Here is a 25,538-nt window from a genome sequence, read left to right as displayed (position 1 = left end):
TGGTATATGGGTCACCAATGGCAAAAGACTAGCTCTTGCGTATTGGAGACAATCATTGGTGTTAGGGAGAACAACAATGGCATACTGTTGAGGAGGGGGGTGGCAACTGTAACAAAATACTGGCCCTGACACACTAGAGGTAATTTTTGACATATGGGTCACCCACAGTATATTGATGCAATCAATGGCAAACTTCTGGCACTGGCATACTGTATGTAATTCTTGGCATAAGGACCACCAATAACAAAATAATGGCCCTGGCACAATGGAGGAACATATTGACATAAGGTGACTATCCAATGGCCATTCTAAAAATAAATTCGGACAGCTTCCGGGAAGCATCAACCTTCATTGGCTTGGCACACCATGAAATTACTTGAATATTTAATGAATGCCCTGTCAGAGTTTAAGAATTTTGTGCAAATATATGTAAATATTGTCCTTTAAAATACACGTTATAATGCCATTTTCTTCAAACTTTTCTCTGGTGGGAGAACTCCACAATTATCTCCCTCCCGATTCAAACCCTCATGTTTCCTTCTAGATGAAGTCAAATTGGCTTGTGTGTTACTCGCTGATATTCAGGGCAAGTATTACATACCACCACTTTAAAAGGTCACCCGCTGTCACTGGTTTCTATCAAGAATGAGCGCACACTCCACCTACTCATGTCACATTTTTTTCAGTCACTTTTACCACCAACCTTTCTCTAATGACTGTATGTGTTAACTATTAAAATAGATGTAATAACACACAAAATGGTGCAAAAAACATGAGCATTAACTATTCCCGAACGTTTTGCTTTGCTCATGTAATTTATTTTCATGCCTGATAATTCCAATCCGGGTAAGTGTCCCACTACCTACACTGATTTTCCCTAGTGTTTTATCCTGGTGTTTGACTTGTTCCTAGTTGTTAACACTTTTAGCTCATAAGCCATAGGGAGAAAAAATAATGTGCCCTTGGTAGCTCACTTCTGGTCATGCTTAGGGATGATTAGATCTCACAATTTAAAAACGCAACCACATTATCTACTGAATGAATATACAATGTCTCATGTACTAATGGTTGCTGTGGTACAAACTGATATATTGCACTTTAAAATAGAATAGGTTTATAACTTTTTGTGTCTTGGAGACTTTCAGAAAGTTGACGTAGGAATGCCTTCCACCAGTTGATTACCATTGGCTTTGTGTTTGTAACTCACATTTTCTGGCTTTTTATTTGCTGGCATTATTTGCTTTAGGCTTGACAGGCTCAGTTCATCCCTCTTGTTGCCTAAACCATGTTTACTATATTTTTCCACAAACTCTCTTTCTGCAAACACAGCTTTAAGTCTTGTTCTTGTCTTGTCACATTCGCTGTGCATTCCAAGACCAAATGTCAGGCGCTGACTTCTGAGGGTGCTTGTTTACTTTTCTTTCTCTGACAGCAAAGTGAGAGGATTTATGTGACAATCCTGGTGGATACTGGGGGTAGGAAAGAGTTTTTTTTTTGCCAGACAACATTTAAATCACCTGTGTAAGTATTTCAGAAAGTATCAGAATTAGGAATACAAATGAAGCACTTTTTTGGTATTTCCGAAGTGTGTTGGAAACAAATTCTTTAATATGATCAGAACAAATCTTTACACTAGGTGGTGCAGTTTCCATACATTTTTGTTTGTCACTGTATAGTTTTATAAGTAGACCTGTATGTCTGTGCAAATGTAATGGTCATTTCAATTGAAAATGTGTTGTCTGTAATGGCAGTGTGCTACCATACCATGCATATTCCACTTTATGCCACTCCACCCCACTGCACTCTACTCTGCACTGCTCCACTTTACACCACTCCATGCTGCTACACTCTGCATCACTCTACTCTACGTCACTGCACTCTATGCCATTTCATGCTACACCTCTCTACCATGTACCTCTTTGCAACAATGCACTCTTTTCAACTCTACTCTACACCACTGTACTCTTTGCCACTGCACTCTACACCAGTCCAGCCTAGGCCACACCAATCTACTCCGCACAACACCATTCTATGCCACTGTAGTCTACGACATTCAGCAACACCGCATTCTATGCAATACACTATGTGCCAATGCACTTCACTCTGTAATACTCAACTCTATGTCGCTGCACTCCACACCAACCCACTGTACACCACTCTAATCTACTCAGCACCACAGCACTTTACCCCACTTTAAGTCAAAATCCACAGAGCTAAGCAGTGTAGGCCCTAGATAGATGCACTGGTGTGTAGTAATCCCAAGTAGTTAAAGTGTGCTCAACTCCCCTCGGTTCCATTGATCACAAAACCTTCCTTTTCAAAGTAAATAAACCCACACGGAGGGGACGCACAAGAGAGTCCCAAAGTTAATTATTCAAGTATCTGTAGATTATGATTAATTTGGTGTTCCTTTCAAGATCCATTACAGGGCGGAAGCTATAGTGTAATGTCCAAATCCCTTCATTTGAAACATTTCTACAAAACAACTCAGCCCAGCCAATCCATTCATCCCAGGCGGACTTCATCAGGGCTGAAAATGAACATATAAAAATACAATTAAAACACACACACTTAAAAACATCTTAATGGTGTGTAGACATAGACACCTACTATTGCACTGATCATTATTACATTTACCACACCACCACCATGATTCCCACTGCCCTGTCTCAGGTTTTAGAACATGAGAAATTCCCCAAGTGGTATTCATTTTGCTCAGTAATTCAACAAAAAATTATTTCTTTTGATTACCATTCCAAAAATGTTGCCATGTGAATAAACTCCTATTATAGGCATCAAAGGTTTGCACTCACTTTCTACTACTCCACTGAATTACTCTGTTCCTACAAACTCATCAAATATGCCCAGGCATGTAGTAAACATAATGCATGGTGTGGAAAAGGAATTTGGACATTACATTATGTTCCCGTCCTGTAATGGATCTTCAGAGGAACACCGAATTAATCAAAACCTACGGATACGTGAATAATTCAATTTGGCACTACTGTGTGCACTCCCTCCGTGTTGGTTTATCTACACCACTGTACTCTACACAGTAGACTCTCTGTCACTCTATGCAACTGAACTCTACCCTGCACAACTCTACTCCATACCATTTCACTCTACTCGGAAACAATCTACTCTACGCCACTACACTCAACACTACTCTATTCCATGCCACCCCACTCTATGTCACTGCCCTCTACGCTACTCTACTCCTAACCACTGCACTCTGTGCCAATGTACTCCACAGAGTTGCACTCTATGCCACTGCACTCTATTGTGCATCACCGTAGTCCACGCCACTGCTCTCTACACCACTCTACTCTGTTCTACACCACTGCACTGACACTCTACTGTGCAACACTGCACTTTCTCCCACTGAACTCTACATCACTCTACTCTGCACTACTCCACTCTACGCTACTCCACTCTCTGCCACTGTACTTTATGCTACTCTACTCCTAACCACTATACTCTACGCCAATGCACTCTATGTCACTGCACTCTATGCAACTGCATTCTACTCTGTTTCACTGTACTCCACGCCACTACCACACCACTCTACTCTGGTCTTTTCCACTGCACTCTGACACTTTACTCTGCAACACTGTACTTTTTCCCACTGACCTCTGTCACTCTACTCTGCACTACTCAGCTCTATGCTACTGCAGGTTATACCACTGCACTCTACAGCACTATACTCTACTCTACACCACTCTATGCTTCTTTACTCTGTACCACTCTACGCCACTGCACTCTATGCCACTCAAATCTACTCTCTACTCTACGACACTGCATTCTATGCCACTCGACTCTCCTCTGAACCACTGCCCTCTGCATCACACAACTCTAGCTACTCCACTCTGCACTACTCTATGCCACTCTACTCTGTGCCACTCTCTATGTCACTCTATTCTGTGCCACACCACTTTGCGCCACGCCACTCTACAATGCACTGTTCTGATTTACGCCACTGCATTCTACAATGCTGCATTGTATGTCGCTGAATTCAGCACCACTTCACTCTATGCCACTATACTCTGCAACACTTTACATCAGTGTACTCTACATCAGACCACTCTCGTGTATGTCACTCTAGGCGACTCCACACTATGCCACTCCAATACACAACACTCTCTGCCACTCCACAACACTCTACTCCACTCTTTGCCATCCCACTCTACTACATTCCACGTGATCTCCTCTATGGCTCTAACATTTAGCTATGCAGCCAACGCCGGTGTACATGTCTAAAAACCATTGGCAAAGCAGAGACCTATTGACTTTACAAATGCTTGTTCTGTTGATTGTTTTCAGAATGACTTCCGTTTCTCACTGGGTCTCCGCTCAAACGTGCTCAATTATCGGGCAGCAGGACCTGCCGAATTACAGACGTCAACACCCTTCCTGTATTTAACAAATGTTTCAGAGGAAAGCTGCGCGGCCCGAGGCGTGTATGATATTCAGTGTATCTAATGTAACACCAAGATATTCGCAACAGCTAACGCTCATAATGTGCATGAGTTGTATTTTGCCATCATACAATTTATGAGTAATTTTCGCTCGTGAGTTGTGGGAGACTTGTAGCAGAAAAGGTCTGGCGAGCAGATTTGAAACTAGATGGTACATGCGGCTCCACGAACAGTGCAACAAACGTACACCACCAGGGTCGGACTGGGACAAAAACAAGACCCGACCACCGAATAAAAGTTGCCACAATTAGTGAATTGGATACCTGAAAACCTGCCCCATGTTTGCAAACTGGGGCCGTTTTGCACTTGTAAAGCCATGATATATGTGTTTTGCAAAGAATGGAAAACCTACACCGCAGACGATAAACCAAGCCCATAAACAGCCAAAACCCTACCCACACACATACCTGTCAGACTAGCCCATCAAGCTCTGTCTGATTGCGCTATTTAGGCCAGTCCGATACTGTAACACAACCACAACTTTAACAAGCATTTTCAATGCAACGGGTTTCGCATTTGCCCGAGTTATAGCTATTATCGTTGTAAAGAAAAAAAACACAGCGTGATCGCACTATGTAAAATGCAGCGCGATCGCGCTGGCTGGAAAATAAACAGATAAAGTAGTCCGGACACCATGCTGAAATCATCGAGCCTCGTATGTTTTTAGTAGCTTACCGATGCTGTGTAGGTGGGCTAAACACCTGAAAAGGCATGACCTATGCATGCCTTTCACAAATGAAAGCAAGTGGATTTTAAAAGGCAAGCCCACGAGCCAATGTAAGTGACTGACGTGACATGGGCGTGGTTGGAAGCCCAAAGAGAGATTACAGAATAGGATGTAGCGCTTTGCGCTTGCCCATAAAAACTATATCAAATACACATCAAGCAGGTATTTTGCATTACCTTTTTATGAAAAGGGGAGGAACAAGTAAGAAGGTGTTCAATTAACAATTTTGCGAGAAGTATACATGAAATAAATCTTTACACATTTAGATGCAACAATTACAGTACATGAGACAGACGGAGAGAAATAAATCACCTTGAAGATATGTATCCTCTTCAGGTAGGGCATGTGTTTCATATACTATACTTGTCTGTGCCTTTAACAAAAATTGTTTTTTTTCGACTAATCACTTAGAAAGTGAATGTGTAACAATGGTGTTAACTACCTTACTGCTAAATTATATAAGTGTACGAGGAAGTATGAGAAATGTGGAATTTTACCATCTTTTTTGGTACGTCGGTCTACCTAATACTATGCTATCAACCCCTGTCTAAAGTAAAGCCTTTTTTGAGACATCTACTTTCTGACAAGAATGGGTTTAGCGCTAGGAAATGGAAAATCAACTTTTTTCATAACCACGCTCATCTCTGTTCTGTAAATCTGTCCACTCACAGGATTTTGACCATTCTGCCCCAACACACTAATCGTACTGCAATTCTCTTAAATATATTTACCTAGCCAAAGCTGAAAATGCACGGCGGTGGGTGTGGGTGTGAGTGGTAATCGAGTGATGTAGTTTTGCCAAATCAATTTACTAAGGGTACATTTTGCACAAATTAGTGCACAATTGATGCACAAAAATCATCAGCAGGCATAATTTCTAAGAACCATATTCACACAATCATGATCTCTGGCGTTAAGAAAGCAGGTGCATTTCCAAATATGGAAAATCATCTAATTGGCTAGGAGAAGGGGGTGTTACTCTGCATACATTAATAGGAGTACTCTGCTTACATAGTCAAGACTCTTAAAACGAGGCATGGTTTAGGCAGTCCATCTGTCGAATTTGAGTGGCATACTAAACTGTGCAGGTTGATCACTGAATTAAACAAGTATAACACTTCAATTTATCAGTAAACTATAAGTATTGGAATGTGATTAACTTACAGCCAGTGTTGTGTTCTACTGAGTTCCAGATTTCCATACCTTAAATACTGTTTTATGCAACAACGGTGGGTCTTGGTTTCTCAGAAGCCCCTCCCCCACATGCGATTCATTAAATGCACATGTTTTAATAAGATCATGTTTCTGTAATGGTGATGCTAAGGCTGCTTGTTAACTGGTTTAAGGAAGATGACTATGAGCAGGTGTTCCCAATTTAATATTGCTTGCTTTCTGCCTGTACTGCAGGGGCTGTGCATTCTAGTGTCCGCTCCACCTTGGCTTGGGTATATTTGTGTAGCTCTTCCCTCATTTGGCACTTTAAAGGGCATGGGAAGACTTCTATTTCATGGAGATAGCCATATTGCCAAGGCCAGGACCAGGTGTCGTAATTTTGTGTGGATTTATGTGCCTTTGGTCTGACCCACAGACCAAGAAGACTTGTTTTGTAGTGGTTCTGTACCTTCTATCCAGTGCAAGGATTTAGATGTTCCATTATCGATTGCCAGGAAGAGAGTAGTGTGGTGCAAAGCTACAAAAGCTTACTTCTACTTTGCCACATCTGGGACAACAGTGTATGACACTAAAAAGCATGCTTTGGTAGATTAGCTGGTGTTAAGTATGTGCAATGGAGAAAACTGAACAGCAATAATTTGTCTTATATTTTGGTGATTTTGCCCACGCACTGAAGTACTGGGACCTATTCCCTATCCATCAGAATCAGACTAAATCTCCCTCACATTGCACATTAAGGCAATTAAGCTCATATTTCCAGTTTTCTCTTAAAGTCCTACATAACACAGCTAAAATGTGTTGCTGGTTACCCCAAGTGAATAGCGTTTGCAAAATTGTGTTGGTTTCTGGCTCTGTTAGGTCTTTTCCTTATTTTTGCATCACTGCATTAGTCAGGGCAGTGTGCATAATGAACTGCCCCATCAAGATTTCTGTCCTCAAAAAGTGTACCTGATTCAAACATATTGCCAAGTGTACATATTTCGGCTGTTGACCATTTGGTTCTCTCCACTACTACCGCAATTAGGGCTTGTTTATGATCTTGGCGGATGGGATACGCTCTCAAAAACGGCATTAATGTGTGAGAAGTTTTGAGAAAAGGAGACCACCACGTGACTCATTAAGGCAGATACTACAGCCAGGCCTATACATTTTTATTGGTATTCTTTGCCAACCGTTGACCTGACTCAGGTGGACCAGCGTGAGGCAGTGCAATTTCAAACCAGGTGATACCATTACTTGAAAGGCAGTACAGCAACGTGTGACCTCATCTCATTGTTGTGGCTGATCTGTGGATGCAAAGAGCGAGGCACTATCCTGGCATTCACACGTGGCAGTGCAACTTCAGAGTGGTGCTGCATAATTAGAGAGTGTTGCTGAGTTGATTGGGACTACTGCGATGCTGCTAGCGAGACACTGGATGTCAGCATGAAACAGCACAACTCCTGGCAGGTGCTGTTCAGGGGTGGTTTGGGGGAGGAAAAAGGGGTGAGGCGGTACAGCAGTGGCGGGGGGAACAAAAAAATATAGTAGTTTTAAAAAGTACCTTTTTTGCCACGCCGCACCGCGCCGATCCACTCTGGTCCTCCCCAGCAGGCACAGTATCCCAGCCTGCCCTGCATCCAAATCTAATGCTGCTCTCATGCTGGCAGCACGAAAGCAGTGTTAGGATTGGACGGAGCATGTAGCCAGGGCCCTCCGAGGCAGATTGAGAGTCTCTGCCTGCTTTCTCTAACCCAGCAACACAGTGGTGGGCTGGAGAAATCCCAGTGCACATGTGTGTTTGGACGCCCCCCCGAAGGCCACCTAAACATACATGCACACTGAGGGGATTGCAGTGCACTCCCCCTTCTTGCTGGTCACAGCCCCATGGCCCCGCCCCTTTTACTATAAAACGATAATAAACACAGTTTATTATCGTCTTATAGTAAAGGTTTTGCAGTTGCTGCTGGTGAGGGGGCAACGCTCCTCTGCCATAGCAGAGGAGCCACCCCTGGTGCGGTTGTTGTCAGAAAAGCAAGTGCAGTGGTTGAGGGGCACGAGAGCTCATGGACGGCCTTCAGGGCACTGGGAGGAGGAGAGTTCCACTGCACATGGAGCAGGCAGTGTTGGAGGATCATTGGTGTGCACATTCATACCATGCAAGTAGTTGCTGCATGTCCCCACGGTGTAGAATGTGGTGCAGCTTTAAGAAGGATTGTGCCCAGCGTGTGTGTTCAGGTGCCTGTAGCCAATTCACTGGAAGCCACATTGGCAGAGTGCGACGCAAGGGAAGCGTGTCCCTGACAGGAAGACACGCTCTAGATCCTGCCTGTTTGGAAATGCGCATTCACAGGGTTGTGCATTCACTTGCAGGCAACATGTGCATACTTTCAATGGCAGTAATTGGAAGCTGAGTGATCTTAAGGTACTGTTCTGTGCTGGGGTTAGTTTTGCAGTGACTGTAGTGTCTGAAAGTTTTGGGTGAGATGTCACTCACTGGAGTAGAGTGACTTTTCACAGAATGCTTGTGGGGTTTTAATGCTGTACTAAATGATTAAGAAATAGTTTTATTTGTTTGTGAATGCCATGTTGAAATTGCAGCAAAGATTATTGTTGTTTGTGTAGTTACTATTTTTGTGAATGCCATGTTGAAATTGCGGCAGATTAAGTGCAATTGTTCCAGTTCAGGAAAGTCTGTCTTGTAAGAGTAGCATTTTATATACAATGTCCTTGGCCCTGCAAAGTATGCAGGAGGGGGTGTGGGTGCGTAAAGTGTTCCTGGTCCTGCATGGTATGCAGTGTGGTGTGAGAAGATAGTTGGGGTCACGGAGTGGAAGTGAGTGTGAGTTTTCTTTCTTATGTGATGAGTGGATCTAAGTTTATGTAGTGTCCTGTTACAAGGATGTTTGAGAGCTGAAATGTATTCATTACGAAGATTCCTTGTGTGTAGGGGTGTGTGACGGTTGAATAGATACCCACTGTGAAGAGGCCCTGTGTGAGGGTGGAAAGAAAACCCATTGCTGGGATGACCTGTGTGCAGGGATGTGTGAGGGTTGGAAGATACCCATTGTAAAGGTGCCCTATGTGTGGCGATGTGTGAGGGTTGAAAGCTACCCATTGTGAGGATTCCCTGTGTGAGGTTGAAAGGATACCCATTGCAAACCGGCGCTGCCATGTCTGACGGGCACCCCTGGAAGGGGGCTCTTTGCCGGAGATCTTTTCTCTGTGCCGTGGTGAAAGAGATACAAAAGAGTCAATGCCCACCTTCAGGCACTACAAAAAGTAGGAGAGTGAAGGAAAGTTAAAATTGTCTCAAACCCAGACAAGACACGTAAATTTAACAATCAATAAAGGGGTAGAGGCCAAAGTGATAAAAACACAAAGAAGAGAGTGGGGAATGAGATAATGCTCAGACACTCTCTCAAAACAGTCAAAACTATCTCAAACCCCTGTGAGCAGGGTCAACATGTTTCGTGTCTTAAACAGTCCATATGGATCCAGTAACACTTCATCAGGACCAAAACACTTAATTGATAAGTTCAGCTATCATTCAGATTGTGCCTCTGCCCGCCACAGCACACAACATTCAGCAACGAGTAAGCACACATCATCCATTTCCAGCCCTACACTGTGAGTGGCTGCATTTTACCCCAATCATGTGCACAGTCGCCTGAAAAGGAGAGCCGCTGGGGCAGTCTTATTTTTTGCTACATTAAAAAAATTTTTTTTCTGGCTCTACACATATCCTTTGAGTTTTTTGTGGCCCTGCAGCTCCCCATGCATTGCCATCAGGTGAAGCCTTTGTAGTGCTGGTGCTTGCAGTGCTTCGAATTCTGCAGAGCCACTGGTTCATAAGCGCCCACCTACTGCAAGGGTTAATTTCTTGCTTACCTTTCCATGCAAAACTGGGCACAACTTGCATTTTTAGTTGTGATTTCTAGTACATATGCTTTAAAATTAAATTAAAATATAAGCATCACCGGCTTACATAAGCTAGAACTTTTGCATTTGTCAATGCTCATTACAACTGCTTTTATTGTTTAAGTACACCCTCGAATGTGTGCAAACAGTGATAGGTAGGATATCTCGGTGGTACGCTGCATTAGCCTCTCCAGCCAAGCACAAGGCACCTTCTTCAATGTTCCTTCCCAGCTAACATGTAATCAAATCATCTTTGCTTCATTTAAGGCGTCCACTCTCGGAGAACATTTTGTGATACACGCCTCTAGGATGAAAATGAACAGTTTCATAAAAGAAAATGATTTCATAGATGCTTCACGGTTCTTCTTATGCATTTCAAACCACTGGTAGATTGGCAAGTCCTCCATTAAGGGGAAAATAATGTTAACCGGACTCTGGCGGTCATTCCTACATTGGCGGGTGGCGGTCGCCGCCCGCCAAGCGGGAACAGCCGAATGACCGCACCGCGGTCAAAAGACCGCGGCGGCCATTCTGGCTTTCCCGCTGGGCCGGCGGGCGACCGCCAGAAGGCCGCCCGCCGGCCCAGCGGGAAACCCCCTTCTACGAGGATGCCGGCTCCGAATGGAGCCGGCGGAGTCGAAGGGGTGCGACGGGTGCAGTGGCACCCGTCGCGATTTTCAGTGTCTGCTTTGCAGACACTGAAAATCTTAGTGGAGCCCTGTTAGGGGGCCCCTGCAGTGTCCATGCCAGTGGCATGGGCACTGCAGGGGCCCCCAGGGGCCCCACGACACCCGTTACCGCCATCCTGTCCCTGGCGGTGAAAACCGCCAGGAACAGGATGGCGGTAAGGGGGTTGGAATCCCCATGGCGGCGCTGCAATCCATCCGCCATGGAGGATTCCCTGGGCCAGGGGTAAACCGGCGGGAAACCGCCGGTTGCCCTTTTCTGACCGCGGCGGTAGAATGGCCAAGGAAGCACCGCCAGCCTGTTGGCGGTGCTTCCGTCATTTTAGCCCTGGCGGTCGCCGACCGCCAGGGTTAGAATGACCCCCTCTGTCTCTCTGAAGGTGACAGCGAGGTTCTGTGTGCAGATCGTTTAACAATCTTGCCTGCAAAATAATATGATGATGAGACAGATGCTTGCCTATTGATTTCATTCTATTTTTATGACAATACAAGTGTCTCCACAGCCAGTCAGTGTGCACCTTGTTTAGAAACATTTCTGTGACCCATCATATTCAGCAACAGGAATGGGACATCAGGTACTATAGGTGCCCTAAAGCCCACAATCCTTCCGAATGAAACATGTAAAGCCAAGGTCATCAGACAGTTTCAACGGCCTTGACTCTTGTCATAAATTCCTTTACTGCCCTCCTTCAGCCACTCAAACATGCAATCAGAACTTTTCTATTGAAGAAAGCTAAGTCAGACCCCAGGTTTTTGGACAACTGAAGGCCAGTACCTAGCCAAGGGTCTTGTGACTGCGGCATATAACCAACTCTCAGACCACTTCGATCAAAACAGTTGCCTGAGCTCCACCCCAACAAAACAATCAGATATCTCTTGTAACCCAAAGGCTTGCCGTTTGTGTAACTATAAAGAGGAGTCAATTGAGCACTTCATTTGTCTATGTCCTAGTTTATTAGATATAAGGAAGAAATATCTAAAAATGCATGTAAGTTAATTAATTGTAAATCTGTCAAACAGTCCATTGCCTACTGTTTCTCTACAACAGTTTGTCAATTTATAGGTAAATTAACTACATTGTTAGATAATGCTTAATGTAATTTTAAGGAGGTGTGAGTGAAATGCTGTTCTTAAGGAATATTTCTAGATATATATTTGTGATTTTTAAAATATATTTAGTGCATTTATTATTGTGATGAAATTTTTTATATGTTTTATATAATAAAAACATTCATTCATTCATCCTTTTATTTGAACAGTTGTCACTTTCTCTCTCCCAAAATGTCTTTGACCTAGTTCACAACATATTTTACCACATAGGCATCATTCAATTAATTATGCAGCTCTTCCTGCATTTTCTCCGCAATTAGAACAAAATTTATGTTCGTCTTCCTGCAGAGTCAAAGTGCAAGCTCCACAGAGTGCAAAATTATATGGCCCACCTTATTTATGGTGTCAAGAGCACATCGTGAATCCCAGTGGCTCTGATATTTCTCAACTAACTTCTCAGTAAAACAAAACATCGAATTTAAGACACAGGGCACTTAATGGACAGGCTGCTTCTAACCTGTCACCCTAACGGGGCTGTACTGGACAAATAGACATCTAAGGTGAGACAGCTAGAACAGACATTCCATAATCTGGTGGAATACAAATATTCTGAAGACAAACCCCTTCATGCAAAAGGTCCCTCCCTTTGGGGCCCGCTTTCATTAACCCCTTACTCCAGAGACATAACTCAATATGCCGCTGAAGACACATCCGTGCTAGCAGGCTTTCCGACTGTGCCAGTCCTAACTCCAGTGACTGATACTACTGTTATTAGGCGGTCAGCTGACAGTCCTTGTACCTGATGATCTCTCTTTAAAATCACTCTGATCCAATCTCCGGCCTGCACATCTGTCTTACAAAAACAATTAATAAAATAATAAAATATTCTTCTTCCCATAGGGCAGAATTAGTAAGTGGTGTCAAGCTAGACTTTAGATGACCATAGGGCAGCACGGGAAGTAGCACTTGCCTGCACACACGTTTATCAAGTGATTGGGCTTCTTGGGCATCTGCTCCATAGTTAGAAGCTAATTTACACAGTTTACTACTTCACTGGTCCAGGCTTTTACTTTCTGTCTTGCAGTTTGGCTGAAAAATATTTCTAGCTCTCCAACTCTCCATGGCTACTGGGCCCAAATACAGAATGGCTTGCAGTGCTGGCCACATCAAACACAACACATAAAGAAGGAAGCTTGGAGATCATGGCAGCCAGGCTGATAGGCCACATACTCCTGCTACCACAATTAAGATGCCAAGGCATATCTCCACTTGCAGCGGTTTTGCTTGGACTACTGTAGGATGTAGTGTTTTCTTTGTGCAGTCTTAGTCATGATAAATTTTGATGGACCCTCTTTTGTTAATGATTATAAATTGATAAATCTAGTTTCCATTTCTGAACTATATGACGCTGTTTGTTAGGTCTGAATATGAGCTTCCTCTTTGACACCAGATACATGGTATTATTTTACAACGTGGTCACATATTTTTGTGGATCTGCATGTCGTACTCAGAACTTGTGATTGGTCTGCTTTCCAATCTTGTTTTCTGTTAATAGCATGAGTATGAATGTTTTCTATTGCATCAGTATTGCAGGGAAACGTAAGTACTACAGTGCCACTGTTGGGGAATTTCTACTGTGATCTATGTTTTTCTGTAGTTTACTGCTGTAGGACATCATGCAGATTCAATCTGCCTCTCTCTCATCCCCGCTGTATTTACTGGGGTTTATGACTGAACAAGTGGTTTACTTTTAAATGTTTCTATCTAAAACCTATAATCAAGGCACACAGAGGGCCGTACATGACCATTCAACACCTCTTATTCTTATGGTGGTTAAGGAATTGATCAGTGTTTCTCATTTCCGAGTTTTGCTCTCAGAACTAACAAGCATTTGCAATGCAATAGGTCTCAAATTCGCTAGAGTTAGAGCTACTGGTGTTGTAAATGCATAACTGCTCTTTTCTTGCCACATACTGCCGCATAATTTGATCATATCTGCCACATAATTCCAGTGGCCCTGCATATAACTAAATCACTTCCTCTATCTGCAACAAAAAATGAAAATATTGCTAATATTTATTTATATTATTATTTTGCCACCCCAATCTAGTCTAAATACTACCAAACCTAGTCTGGGGGCCAAGAGATCACCTAAACAGAAAGAGCACGTAGTGCTGACAATTGTGATGGTGGTCCTATTGTCCTAGGACCACCACAAGGGTGACTTATAGTCAAAAATGTTTTGTAAAAGAAATGCAATTCACAGAGCTAAATACCATTCATCTGAGAGTGATAAACCGAGTAACATTGCAAACCGCACTCCAAATAGCGCTCTCAGATACACAATGGGAACAAGCTCTCCTAGTCCTGAAGATTATCTCAATGAATGCTCGTTACAAATATACACAATTTAATTATCTACATCACATTTATCCTACCCCCACAACATTGGCGAAAATGTACCTGGCTACAGGAGACAAATGTCCGAGATGCCATACCAGGAATGCCAACTTCCTGCACATGGTGTAGATATGCACCCATGTAAACAAGTCCTGGGAATCTGTAACTGAGATACTGAATAGGATTACGGGATGGGGAACACGCCTTGACATAACACACTATGTTCTAGGAGTAACACATAGATCCCCAAAGTGCAAGGCCACTAACAAGATCTTAGACCTAGCGCTAATCCTCACAAAAAGACGATTAGCAATGTGCTGGAAATCAAGCGTAACACCACCAATTATGGGATGGCTAACAGACCTACACACAGGAGTACACGCAGAACGATGAGTAATACAAGCGACACATGCACTTAGTAGCCCCTCCATCCAGACCACCAAATTGGGCAACAGTTCTAGAAGGAATCAAGAGAACCTTTAGCCAGCAGAATGATTAGGCAGGCTAGGGACAAACGAAACCTCCTTAAACGAGGGATAACCAACCCACCAACCTGACGAATAGAGTACTGCTCCAACTGTAGACTGGAACACCGGTCCCCGCTCATACCAGCACACCCGGAATGCACACCTAGTTATTACGAGTTATACTATTACTTTATTCTCTTTTAGATATATGTGACATATACATCACTCAGCGGTATAAGAAACATGCAATCCATAGTTTACACGCATCACAATAGGTTGCAATATTGGGGAAGATAAGCACAAGCACACATGACCAACTGGTATGTATGACTATAATACTGTAATTGCCAGTCGCATTATGTTATGAGATAATACTTGTACAGTTCATTGCTATGAAAAAGAATAAAGAATGCTTTACTGTACAGATATGCACCCGGAAATGGTTTTATAGTGTTCAAAATAATAAAAGAGACACGGAGAAGAAAAAAATGAGTAACATTGCATTAAATGACAGCTATTAAATTAAACATTTTAATTTGTGCTGTGTATGTGGTAAATTCAATCATTTATTCACATTGCATGTAATTTTCTCCACCTACCATCAAGACACAATCCATGCAGCTAGTGTGACCAGATGGCACCATGTCACAAGGACACCACTTAAGGATGTGGTGTAACGTCCAGAGCTTCCATCTTTGAACCTGAAGATCAGGTTTTGAGTCTCAGAATAGGCTCAACATCCTGTGATTCTGGGATAAGCACTTAATCTCTCTGTGCTTATAGACAGCACCTGTATACCCTCAAAGGTGATTAGTCATGCTATACAAATCCAAGTGTTATTATAATCAGTGCATTCTAGGCGTTGAAGTCTTGTTTCAGTTTAATTACGCCCACTAGAGTAGAACATCTGCCAATGATATGGAAAAACAAGTCCAGGAAAGGAAAAGTGGTGTCCCGATTACATGGAGCCATCTGATCTCCCTACAAGCAGCATTTGATCTTTCAGTGATAGTCATGTCTACCAGTGGAACTGGCTACTTAAAGTTTGGCCTCTTTAAGGTCCACTACTGAAGACTGATGACATCAGCGGTTACTTAAGGACAACCGTTGTAGTATACATTTTGCACCGGTTAGCGTTAAGTATTGTCCTCTGGCATGTACGGTTGACATTTGAGGGTTGTGCTTTACACGAAGAGGTAATAAACGGCTCTGCTATGATAGGCCTTTGGGTCCTTTCCAAAGAAATGTCCCAGATGGCAGTGGCAGGCCAGAAAACAGATTGTCTGACTCAAGGAGATAATGCTGGCTCATGGTTTTATTTTTTTCTCTCACTGTGCTACTGGAGGGCAAAAGGGGCGGTGTGAAAATATATGACATTAGTGCCTCCATTTTGTAAAATGGCTAAATTCTATTTTAGAACACATGTTGAAAATTGCTTTGCTGGTAATTTTCTGAGAGCACCTTTGACCGCTCTGCTTCAAGGTCTTGTTTGCATAGTCTGGGAAACATCTGGTGAAAATAACCTTTCGCCCATAGTCCTGCTTTGGAACGTGTTATCAGAAGAACCTCTTCAATGTGCATGCTATTGCTTGAACAGGTTACAACTGGTCTGTGTAACTGAAGCTTCTTTGTCTGACTAGGTATAAAAGCTGTCTGAAAATGTATATTGTGTTCACTCTGCATGTGTGCCTCCTTTAGACTCATTGGTATTTTGTATCTGCTGCAGCAAATTAAATCTTAGACTTGACCACTCCGGCGCTTTGCGTTCTTTTTATAGACTCACTCTTATCTTACAAGTGTGAGGAAATGGGCGATAGAGAGGACCGGTTCTCAATGGGACTGCTTGAGCTGTGCAGGCAGCTGGTGACTCACTAGCCAAGGTAAAGTATTTTGGAAGATCTCCCGACTCCTTAAGGCTCAGTACATTGCAACGCTTTGAAGGGTGAGCGGAAAGTCAAGTGCCCAACGGGAAGGTCAGCGGAGGAGGGCACACCAGGGAGGTGTGACCATGCAGGTCCTAGAGGATTTTGCACAGTTTAATGAATCCATATGTTTTGCAGATAACCTTTACTAAATTAAGTGGCCAATTTTGGGATGCTGACTCACCAGTATTTTATCAGCAAGGTCAGATACAAAAAATGGGAAAATCATGAAAATCCGGAATTTAATTTTCCCCTTCGAAATAGAAACTTAAAGCAAGAACAACAACATAAAAAAACAAACAGACCTCCACCCTCACTCCCACCACCGGGGACCGCACGCAGGCACACTCAGTAAAGAGAATTCAAGCCAAGGAAGGGATGGAGCCAGACAGCTGAGAGAGAGAGCGGCGAGAGACGGTGAAGAGAGCAGACAAAAAGAAAAAAGAACAAGATTAAGTGAACCATGTAAAATGGAAATAGGAACAACATGGTTACTTAACACTGATTTGCAGCCCTGTTTACAGAAACAGCATTGCAGCAAAGCTAAGCTGAGAGCAAGAATGCTATGCAAATGAAAAGGCAAGCTTTGCCAAACACAAGCAGGAAACCAAGAAAAGAAAAGTCCTCCCAAAGAACAGATAAACACGACAAAGCGTAACTATACAGAAGTTAGTCCCTGCTCCCAAAGAGAAAAAGGAGGGACAAAGAAACATGACTGGCCACTAGCAAGCAAGGTTTTTTAAATGACATTGAAACAAACAAATGAAATGGCTTCAAGCCCACAGAGTTAAGCACACTACAAGTATACAAGAAGTTGTACACTTACGCTCAACTTAAAAATCACCTTCCTTAACTGCTTGCTGCAGTTTTCCTTTTTAAGGTATCTTTAGCCAGTTTTTTAAAAATAATGGGCCTGATTACAACTTTGGAGGAGGTGTTAATCCGTCCCAAATGTGACGGATATACCACCAGCCGTATTACGAGTTCCATAGGATATAATGGACTCGTAATACGGCTGGTGGTATATCCGTCACTTTACCGCCACTTTTGGGACGGATTAACACCTCCTCCAAAGTTGTAATCAGGCCCAATGTCTTTTGCTGAGATTATAGTCTGTGCATCAAGGTATGTAATTAAAAATTGCAATTCAACGTAATATAATATTTTCCTGGAGGTTCACAACCAATTCTCTTGTATCCTGAAATGCCAATTTAGACAGACTTCCTCACATCTAACTCAGGTGCCCATTCATATATATTACCCCGATTGGCAGTTCTGGAGAGGGCGGTGAACTTTCTAAACACAATTTCTAAATACTACTAAGTAGGCCAACTGTCTTTTTCTTGCATCATGCCTCCTTGTCCAAATAGCTAGATTATATTTAGAAGGAGGTTGCAGTGTGGGCGCATACAAAGCTTCAACCAAAAAGGTGTGAAGCGGCATTTGACAGTAGTCAAACTGTAGAAAGCATGCAGTGGCATAGGGTTTGCCATCGAGATACAACTGGGAGGTGTGGAAGCATCACTGGCATAGCCCTTTTCTAGTGTAATGGACCAGAAGAGCAGGAGAAGGCTGGGGAAGGGAATGTGTGTGAACAGCAGCTCCTTTGGTGTTTTAGGCATCCTTGGTGTCCCGCACTGGACAGTCTAGTGGGTCTCAAGTTAGGATTCTCCAACTGTCCAGGGGTATACTGACTGTTTAGCATTGAGGCTTCCCTGGAGAGTCACCCTAGTCCTCCAGTTTGGTGCAAATGGTTCATTCTGGCTCTGAGATAGTTAGGTATGCCATTCATGTGGCAAGAGCTGACGATGTAGCCATCTTGTGAGATGCAATAACACCAGTAAGCCTTTGGCACCAAATGTCTGTGGGGGACTTGAAAGACCACTCAGCGATGTCTTCCTATAATACTAAGGAACACTAGCCCATCCTAAAATTAAATACCATAAAGAAACACTTTGGGTAAGTTGATGAGTTGTCTGCAAATCTAAATCACTGACAAAGCCTGTGCGTTTGAAGCAGCTTGAGTCAGAAAGGTGAATAGACTGGCCTTCAACTGTTCAGTAGCATAACTCAAGATTAACCATCATGCAGTTTCTTGGTGTGACTGTAAATTGGAACTGGGAATATTTAAATAGCGCCTATCCAGGAGATTGCAAACATTTGTGTGACAACAAATCTTGCAACCCCTGAAAGCTTTACTTTTTACTGTTAACATGAAAATGTAAGGGTCCTATGAGAAATCTGTTAATATGCTGGATATCCTTGAGTTAGGTTTTGATCACATTCCCTTTCCCAGTACTGCTGGACTGTGGCCAAAACATAATTTATTTTATCTATTTATGTATTTTAGAGTTTTCTATAGCACTTAGTCCTCACAAGTACTCACTGCATGTGATGCTGATGGAACAATGCATGACAGATGTTAGTCATCAAAGTTAAACAAATGTTAGCAACCAATAGTGCAAAGAGTCAACCACTGTAATCGTCTCCATGTTGTAACCACTTAAAGGCTGGTCCATATCCATCATGGAATAGGATGTGTACTGGGTACTTGGAGTTGATGAGTATTATATTGAGCCCAAACTGTAACGCTCAATGAACCATGGGATGGAAGGGGATAGGCACCCAAAATGGCTGCCTCAAGACAGAAGTTTATAGGTCTTTCCTGGATGCTGAGTGCATAGGCTATGACTTCAGAATTTTGTAAAATTGCAAAGGGCAGGAAAGACCATGTTCTCAAAAGACCAGCTTCCAGACATCCTTTGTTGTCACAAGAGAAGACACTTTTGTTTGGGTATCTTTAACCAGATCGCCAATTTAGCAGACTTTCCATTTGGACGCCTGCTACTTCAAAGCATTGTGCAGACATTTGCAACTGTACAAGGCACTATAATCTTTGTTTGCAAACCAATTTTGTGCCTGAATCTATTTAGAGGTAATCTGTGTTTTAATCCACATTTTCCCCAGTGCTGCCTTTCCTTATCAAATCAGGTTGTCTGTTTCATTTACACCCATATTTATAGCTCATAACTTCATTTTCTCCTGAGTTACTGCAGTGTCGCTTTTCCTCAAAATGTCAATAATGATCATTCAAAATCTCAATAATGATCATGGTACGTTTGTATCCTGATCTTCGATTGGATCTGGTTGAAAGTAACATCAAGGGCTTTATTCTGAATGCTCTGGTATTTGGGGAGGTAAAATCATGCCCAGTAAATATTGACACAGCCGGGTGTGATATTTACTGAGTGTGGTGTTCCCTCCCATTTCTGAGTTCTGCACCACTGAAATGAGATACTGCAGCAATACTGCATCTTTGCTCTTGTTTTGAGCTGGAGAATTTGGAAGGAAGTGGTATTTTAACAAATAAATTCCACTAGCTTTTAAGTGGTGAAAGCTGCAAGGAGATATAATATGGTATGTTCCTACCACTTGTGTTCCTGATTAGCGCACTGGCAACAGAATCGGTATTGCCAGGGTATTCAAAATGAGGGCACAAATAATCTCCATGGTCTCAGGTCTTTTGAAGGTGATGACATAATTCTTAATGAAACCAGGGTCAGGCCCAGCGTTTCCAATAAGTTGTTAATTGCATGAGTGAAGGGTGTGAGGGTCCTTCCATTTCTCATAATAGACAGCATTTAATCAGACTGCATGCATTCTCATCAAGAAGCTGCCGGAGGCCATACTCAGTGAAAGGAGTAGGTTGTAAGTAACATTATTAAATCACATTATACACTGAGTTTCTTCTCAGATGTAAGCAAGTATAACAAAATGTCCTTTTATGTATAATCAAAAACTTGAAACTCTGGGGTCTTACCGGTGCACTTTTCCAGTTTCAGTGGTTTCTTCTTTGAACAGACAAACACACAAAATTAACAAAATCTTCTATAGGTGCAAGACTACTGAAAAATAGAGCAAATCTGTGCACATGTTTAGCCTGAAATGACGATGACAGACTCCAAATGTTCAAAAGGGGAGAGGGGTGTAAGGGGCACAGGCCCATACTTTTTTAATATTAGAAAAACAGTTCCCCCTACTTTGTGTAAAAAAAATGACCATGCGGGACAGAATTCTGAAAGTTGAAATCCTTCAGCTGCCGTGTCAGGCAGGGAGGGAGTCAGTCTCTTGTGCTGTAAAACGAGGAAGGCGCTGACAGAAACAACCTTTCTTGCCAAGTTGCCGCCTTCCCTGAAAGAAAAGGAAATGTGCGCAGCTGGTCAATTCCCAAATCTAAAGGGTGCTGGAAGACCGCATTGGCTTTAATTGATGAATTCACATGAAGCTTCTGACACAAGTTTAGTGTTTTTGAGAGATATTGTAAGGGAGCTACCAGCTAAGGTGTGAAGTGTATGCTTTCAAAAGACAGTTATAAAAAACTTTGCACTATGTACTTTCTGGGTATTATTGAAATCTAAATTTCGAAAGCACAATTTTATCTTAAACCTTTTTTCTGTATTTTGTGGCAACCTCTCTTATACTGTGAGTAATGCAAGTTTAAAATAATTAATTACATGTTCACAGTGCTTTTGGTGACAAATCAGACTGGGATCTTGTAGCACCAAACATACACAAGTCACTATTCTCCACTGCACTAATCAGTATACAATTCTGGGGCTCTCTGGTGCAGTGCATTAACTAATATAGGTTTCATAATGTCTGATAGTGCATTCCTAACTGATTAACATAAGTTGCATTTAATTTTCATTTACGCTGTATTTTGTCATATATGTAGTTACTTGAGGGTGCAAGACGTAAATAAAAGTTACAGATTATTTAGTTTTTTTAGTCATGTTTTTTTACCATGCCCCCACACTCACTCGCCCCATCCACATTGCGTGCAGTATCACAGTCCCATACATTTTTTTTTATGCACTCCGACCACTGCAGCCTCCTATTCCAAAGTTGTATTCTGAAGTAGGGCTCCAAATTCCCAGTGCACAGGTAAGTTCCCTGATGGCACCTGGAAACTTCCCATGCACAATTAAAATCCCAGATATAACGTGCATGCTCCTATAGGAACTAACTAACCAACTAAAGTTTTGGAAACTGTTAAAACTTGTCAAGAAGGAGCTGTCAAGCACAGAAACACTATCGGATTGTGCACTTTAGAAATAACACATTTGTCACTTAAATGTTTACAATGTGTTCCTATTTACATGGCCTTTTTATTTTGGGGGCCCCTTTCCATTAGTCAACAAATCGAACAAAAAAGAAATGTAAAGATGTTACTTTTGAATCATGTAAGAAATGGGGCCTTGCGTAACTCCCGAGAAGAGCGCCTGAGTTGTTTGGTTTTAGCTGCTCCCAGCCCACTGATCTGAGCTCACAATCGTGGAAAGGTCATTTGACACTTCTCCAAGTGCATGTAAATTCGGACACACAAACGACACTTTACAGTGCATCGCATTGCTTCCTTCTCGCCAAACGTGCAAATGACAGTTTGGTCTATTTAAAATACTGCTATGCTTTGTCAACTACAAATGAGTGCAACTCACTAAGAATGTCTTGCTTTTGGTGTTTCGTACACACAACACGTGGTTTGCAGGTTAGTGCTTTAAATACAGAGCCGTGTTTACCAAATCAATGGCTTTTTTTATGGGAGTTAGCGAAAAACTGGGATCTCTCATAGGATTCCAACCCAAAATATGAAAAATACACAGAAGCCGTCAGAAGGAAACTAAGGACCAGTCCACAGTTGCGGCTTGCGCAGCGCTGAAGGGGCGGGGCAGCACGAGGGGTGGGGGGATTAGCAGGGGGAGGTAGAAGGGGATTAAATTAAAAATAAATTAAAAAAAACACATACCTGTGCTGCCGCCGCCTTCACAACCACGCTGCTCTTCTCTTCTTCTCTGCCTGCAGGCACGGACTCCCAGCCTGCCCTGTGCCAATCCTGACGCTGCTGAGCAGTGTCAGGGTTGTCTGGGAGCGCCCAGCCAAGGTGGTCCCAGGCAGACTGGGAGCCTGTGCAGGCTCTCTCCAGCCCAGCAACTGTGTTGAGAGCCTTGTGCTCCTGTGGGTTTGGTCACCCTGAGACGGTCGGCCGAACAGACATGTGATCTAAGGAGGAGTGCTGTGCACTCCCCATAAGTGCACATTACCCCCGTGGCCCTGCCCCTTTTCCACAAAAACGATAATAAACAAAGATTATTATTGTTTCTTGTGGAAAAGGTTTGCAGCTGCCGCTGCTGGCGGGGGACACACTCCTCCGTCCTTATGGAGGAGCCACCCCTGCCAGTCCAGTTATCTTTCTGACACAAGATTTAACATTGCTTATAGTGCTGTGAGGTGAAGGTTGCCCAAGCTTTCAGCAATTGGGGTGAGGGCTGCAGTCCGAGTCTGTGCATCAGATACCCTGCCTTGGATTAGGTATGCAAGGTAATGTAAATACAATCTAAATTGCACCCTAACTAGGCCACTCAAACAAAAGACCAGGCTACCGCCACATTTCTAAGTTGGGGACATCTAAAAACAAACATTGGCAAAGCCAATAGGCCTTGGCTGCTTTAGGTGGAGTTGTTCTTTGTTATAATGACTTATGTGGTGCTATGTTTGTTCCAATGGTGTGTGTGTTGCAGTGGACCTGTGTGAAAGTGGGCTTATTGAAGTGTAAATTACCCTGCAAACCATTCTGATATACGGAGAGACTTTCCAATACCTGTAGATCTGCTGAGGGGGAAAAAGAGCGGAAATAAGCTGTCTGTTTCTAGTTAAGTTAATGTGATTGCTCAACAAGTGTTCAGTGCACAAACCCTTTATAGGCCATTACTATATTTAATAAAGGAATACAAATGTTCCATACTGCTCAAAAATGTAAGGCAAACTATGATTAATAAAAAACAAAACATGACGGCTACAAAAATAGTTGTTTTATTAATGGCTCAATTCTAAAAGAAAATGTAGCTAACAAAGGAAATGTGCAAAAGCAAACAGATACCACCAATGCAGTTCGTAATATAAAAAAGTCTCCAGGGATGGGGTCCCTGAGACCCGTAGTGGCTCAGAGAGGGAGTGATCCTTCAAGAGGGAGCCAAGAAAAAAAGGTGCTCCCAAAACGAAATGTTCTCATGCATTTTACATAGGTTTTTTTTTAACAAACGACTACAGCCAAAGCAGGTGAACAGAATTGCACCAAATTTGGCAGGAAACTAGATCTTGGTCCAGAAAGCACACTTTTTATGATTTGGCACAAAAATATTTGTATATATGGGAAGTTGGGTGAGCTAAACCTTAAGAAATAGAGCTTTCTGATTGACCAAGGGGGCTTTCTTTCCATTGGGCCATCTCAGTCCCGCAGGAGTGAGGATTCTGAGGGAGCGAGCACTCTGTGTAGATGGCCATAACATGAACAAAAATGTTGCAGTCAGTCGTTTAAGGACTCTAGGACTTAGTCCCCTCTCCTGAAAATGTTTAAAAAAGAGATATAAGGAGGCAAGGCAGGGATACCCTATAACCTAGACCTTGTGTGGGAGTCCAAAGCCCCCCCCCCCCGGGGCATTCATTTAAATATATATATATAAATCCTGCAGTACTCCAGCAGGAAAAAAACTCCAAAATGAAAGCCAACATTTTTTAAAACAATAAATATGACCTCCAGAGTAGGCCATGGCCTGGGGGTCAATGTACTATGTTATTTGAGGAGGAGGCATGTGTGGGGCCCCAAGCCAATCACAGCCCCGGGGCTTGGCATAAATATTAGGGGATGCATGCCCCCTCTTGGAGCTGATCACCTCCCCAGGGACCCCATCCTTTGGGTGCAGCATAAATAGTGAAGGAGAGGGGGTTTGGCAGCCCCCCTCCCTAAATCATTATGGGCCCCAGGGGGACTCCATCCCCCAGGACCTTTCTTTTTTATTAAGGGGAGGGGTGCACAACCCCACTTCCCGACACTTTATGGGTCCCGTGGTCCCCATGACCCATGGCTACATTATTTTTCAAGGGAAAAGGACCCAGGGACCCTATCACTCAGGGCCAGTTTACTGGCTGTGTCCCAGGAAGCCCACATCTGGGACACAGTTTCCCTGCCTGCAAGCGTGTGGGCAGGGAAGATGTGCCTGTTTCCACCTAGTGGAACCTGCAAAAATGCTCCTGCTGGGTGGGAACAGACATTTATGATCCTGCCCACGCTCCTGTAGGCAGGAAACTTCAGCTCCTGCCAGTTGGGAGCAGTGAAAAATACCTGCTTGTGCCAAACGGGAGCGATGCTGGCTCCCGATGCACCTAGAATGGGTGCTGGGTACATGAGTGGAGCCGGCAGGGCTCCACCCACAGCCCCCAATGTTGTGTGTTGTGTGTATACCTGGTAAGCACCAGGGTCCCCACATTAGGCCCTGTGGAATGGGATTCCTAGAGCCATAAAGGCTCAGGGAGAGGAGCTGCACATCCCCCACACCTTAATAAAAAAAAGGCTCCAGGGATGTGGCCACTGGGCTCTGTAGTGGATTAGGAAGTGGGAGCCATATGCTTCCTCCACTTAAAAAGAAAAAACGACCCGGGGGTCAGGGTCCCTGGAGTATGTAGTGGCGCAGGGATGGTGGGCTGGCACCCCCCTCCCTATAAAATAGATTACAGCCTTGGAGGATAGGGTCTCCAAGGTCCATAGATTCTTGCAGAAGGGGCTGCACGCTCTCCTCTCCCTAAATACATGAGTGACATGGTTGGTATTACACATGGTTTAGAATATTCCTTTATATTTAAAAAGCCTAGAAATTCCCTGAAATCAATCAATCAATCAATCA

At 43.2% G+C, this 25,538-nt stretch overlaps 1 protein-coding gene across 1 annotated transcript in view; it reads right to left on the bottom strand.

Moving 5' to 3' along the window:
- RASGRF2 (Ras protein specific guanine nucleotide releasing factor 2) overlaps positions 1 to 25,538 on the bottom strand; it is a 1,901,930-nt gene that overhangs the window by 1,788,587 nt on the left and 87,805 nt on the right. The window lies entirely within an intron of this gene.

This window comes from Pleurodeles waltl, chromosome 1_1 (genome assembly GCF_031143425.1).
Source record: "Pleurodeles waltl isolate 20211129_DDA chromosome 1_1, aPleWal1.hap1.20221129, whole genome shotgun sequence".
Taxonomy (NCBI): domain Eukaryota; kingdom Metazoa; phylum Chordata; class Amphibia; order Caudata; family Salamandridae; genus Pleurodeles; species Pleurodeles waltl.
The sequence above is the reverse complement of the archived record's forward strand: the minus strand, read 5'-3'. Positions and strand labels throughout refer to the sequence as shown.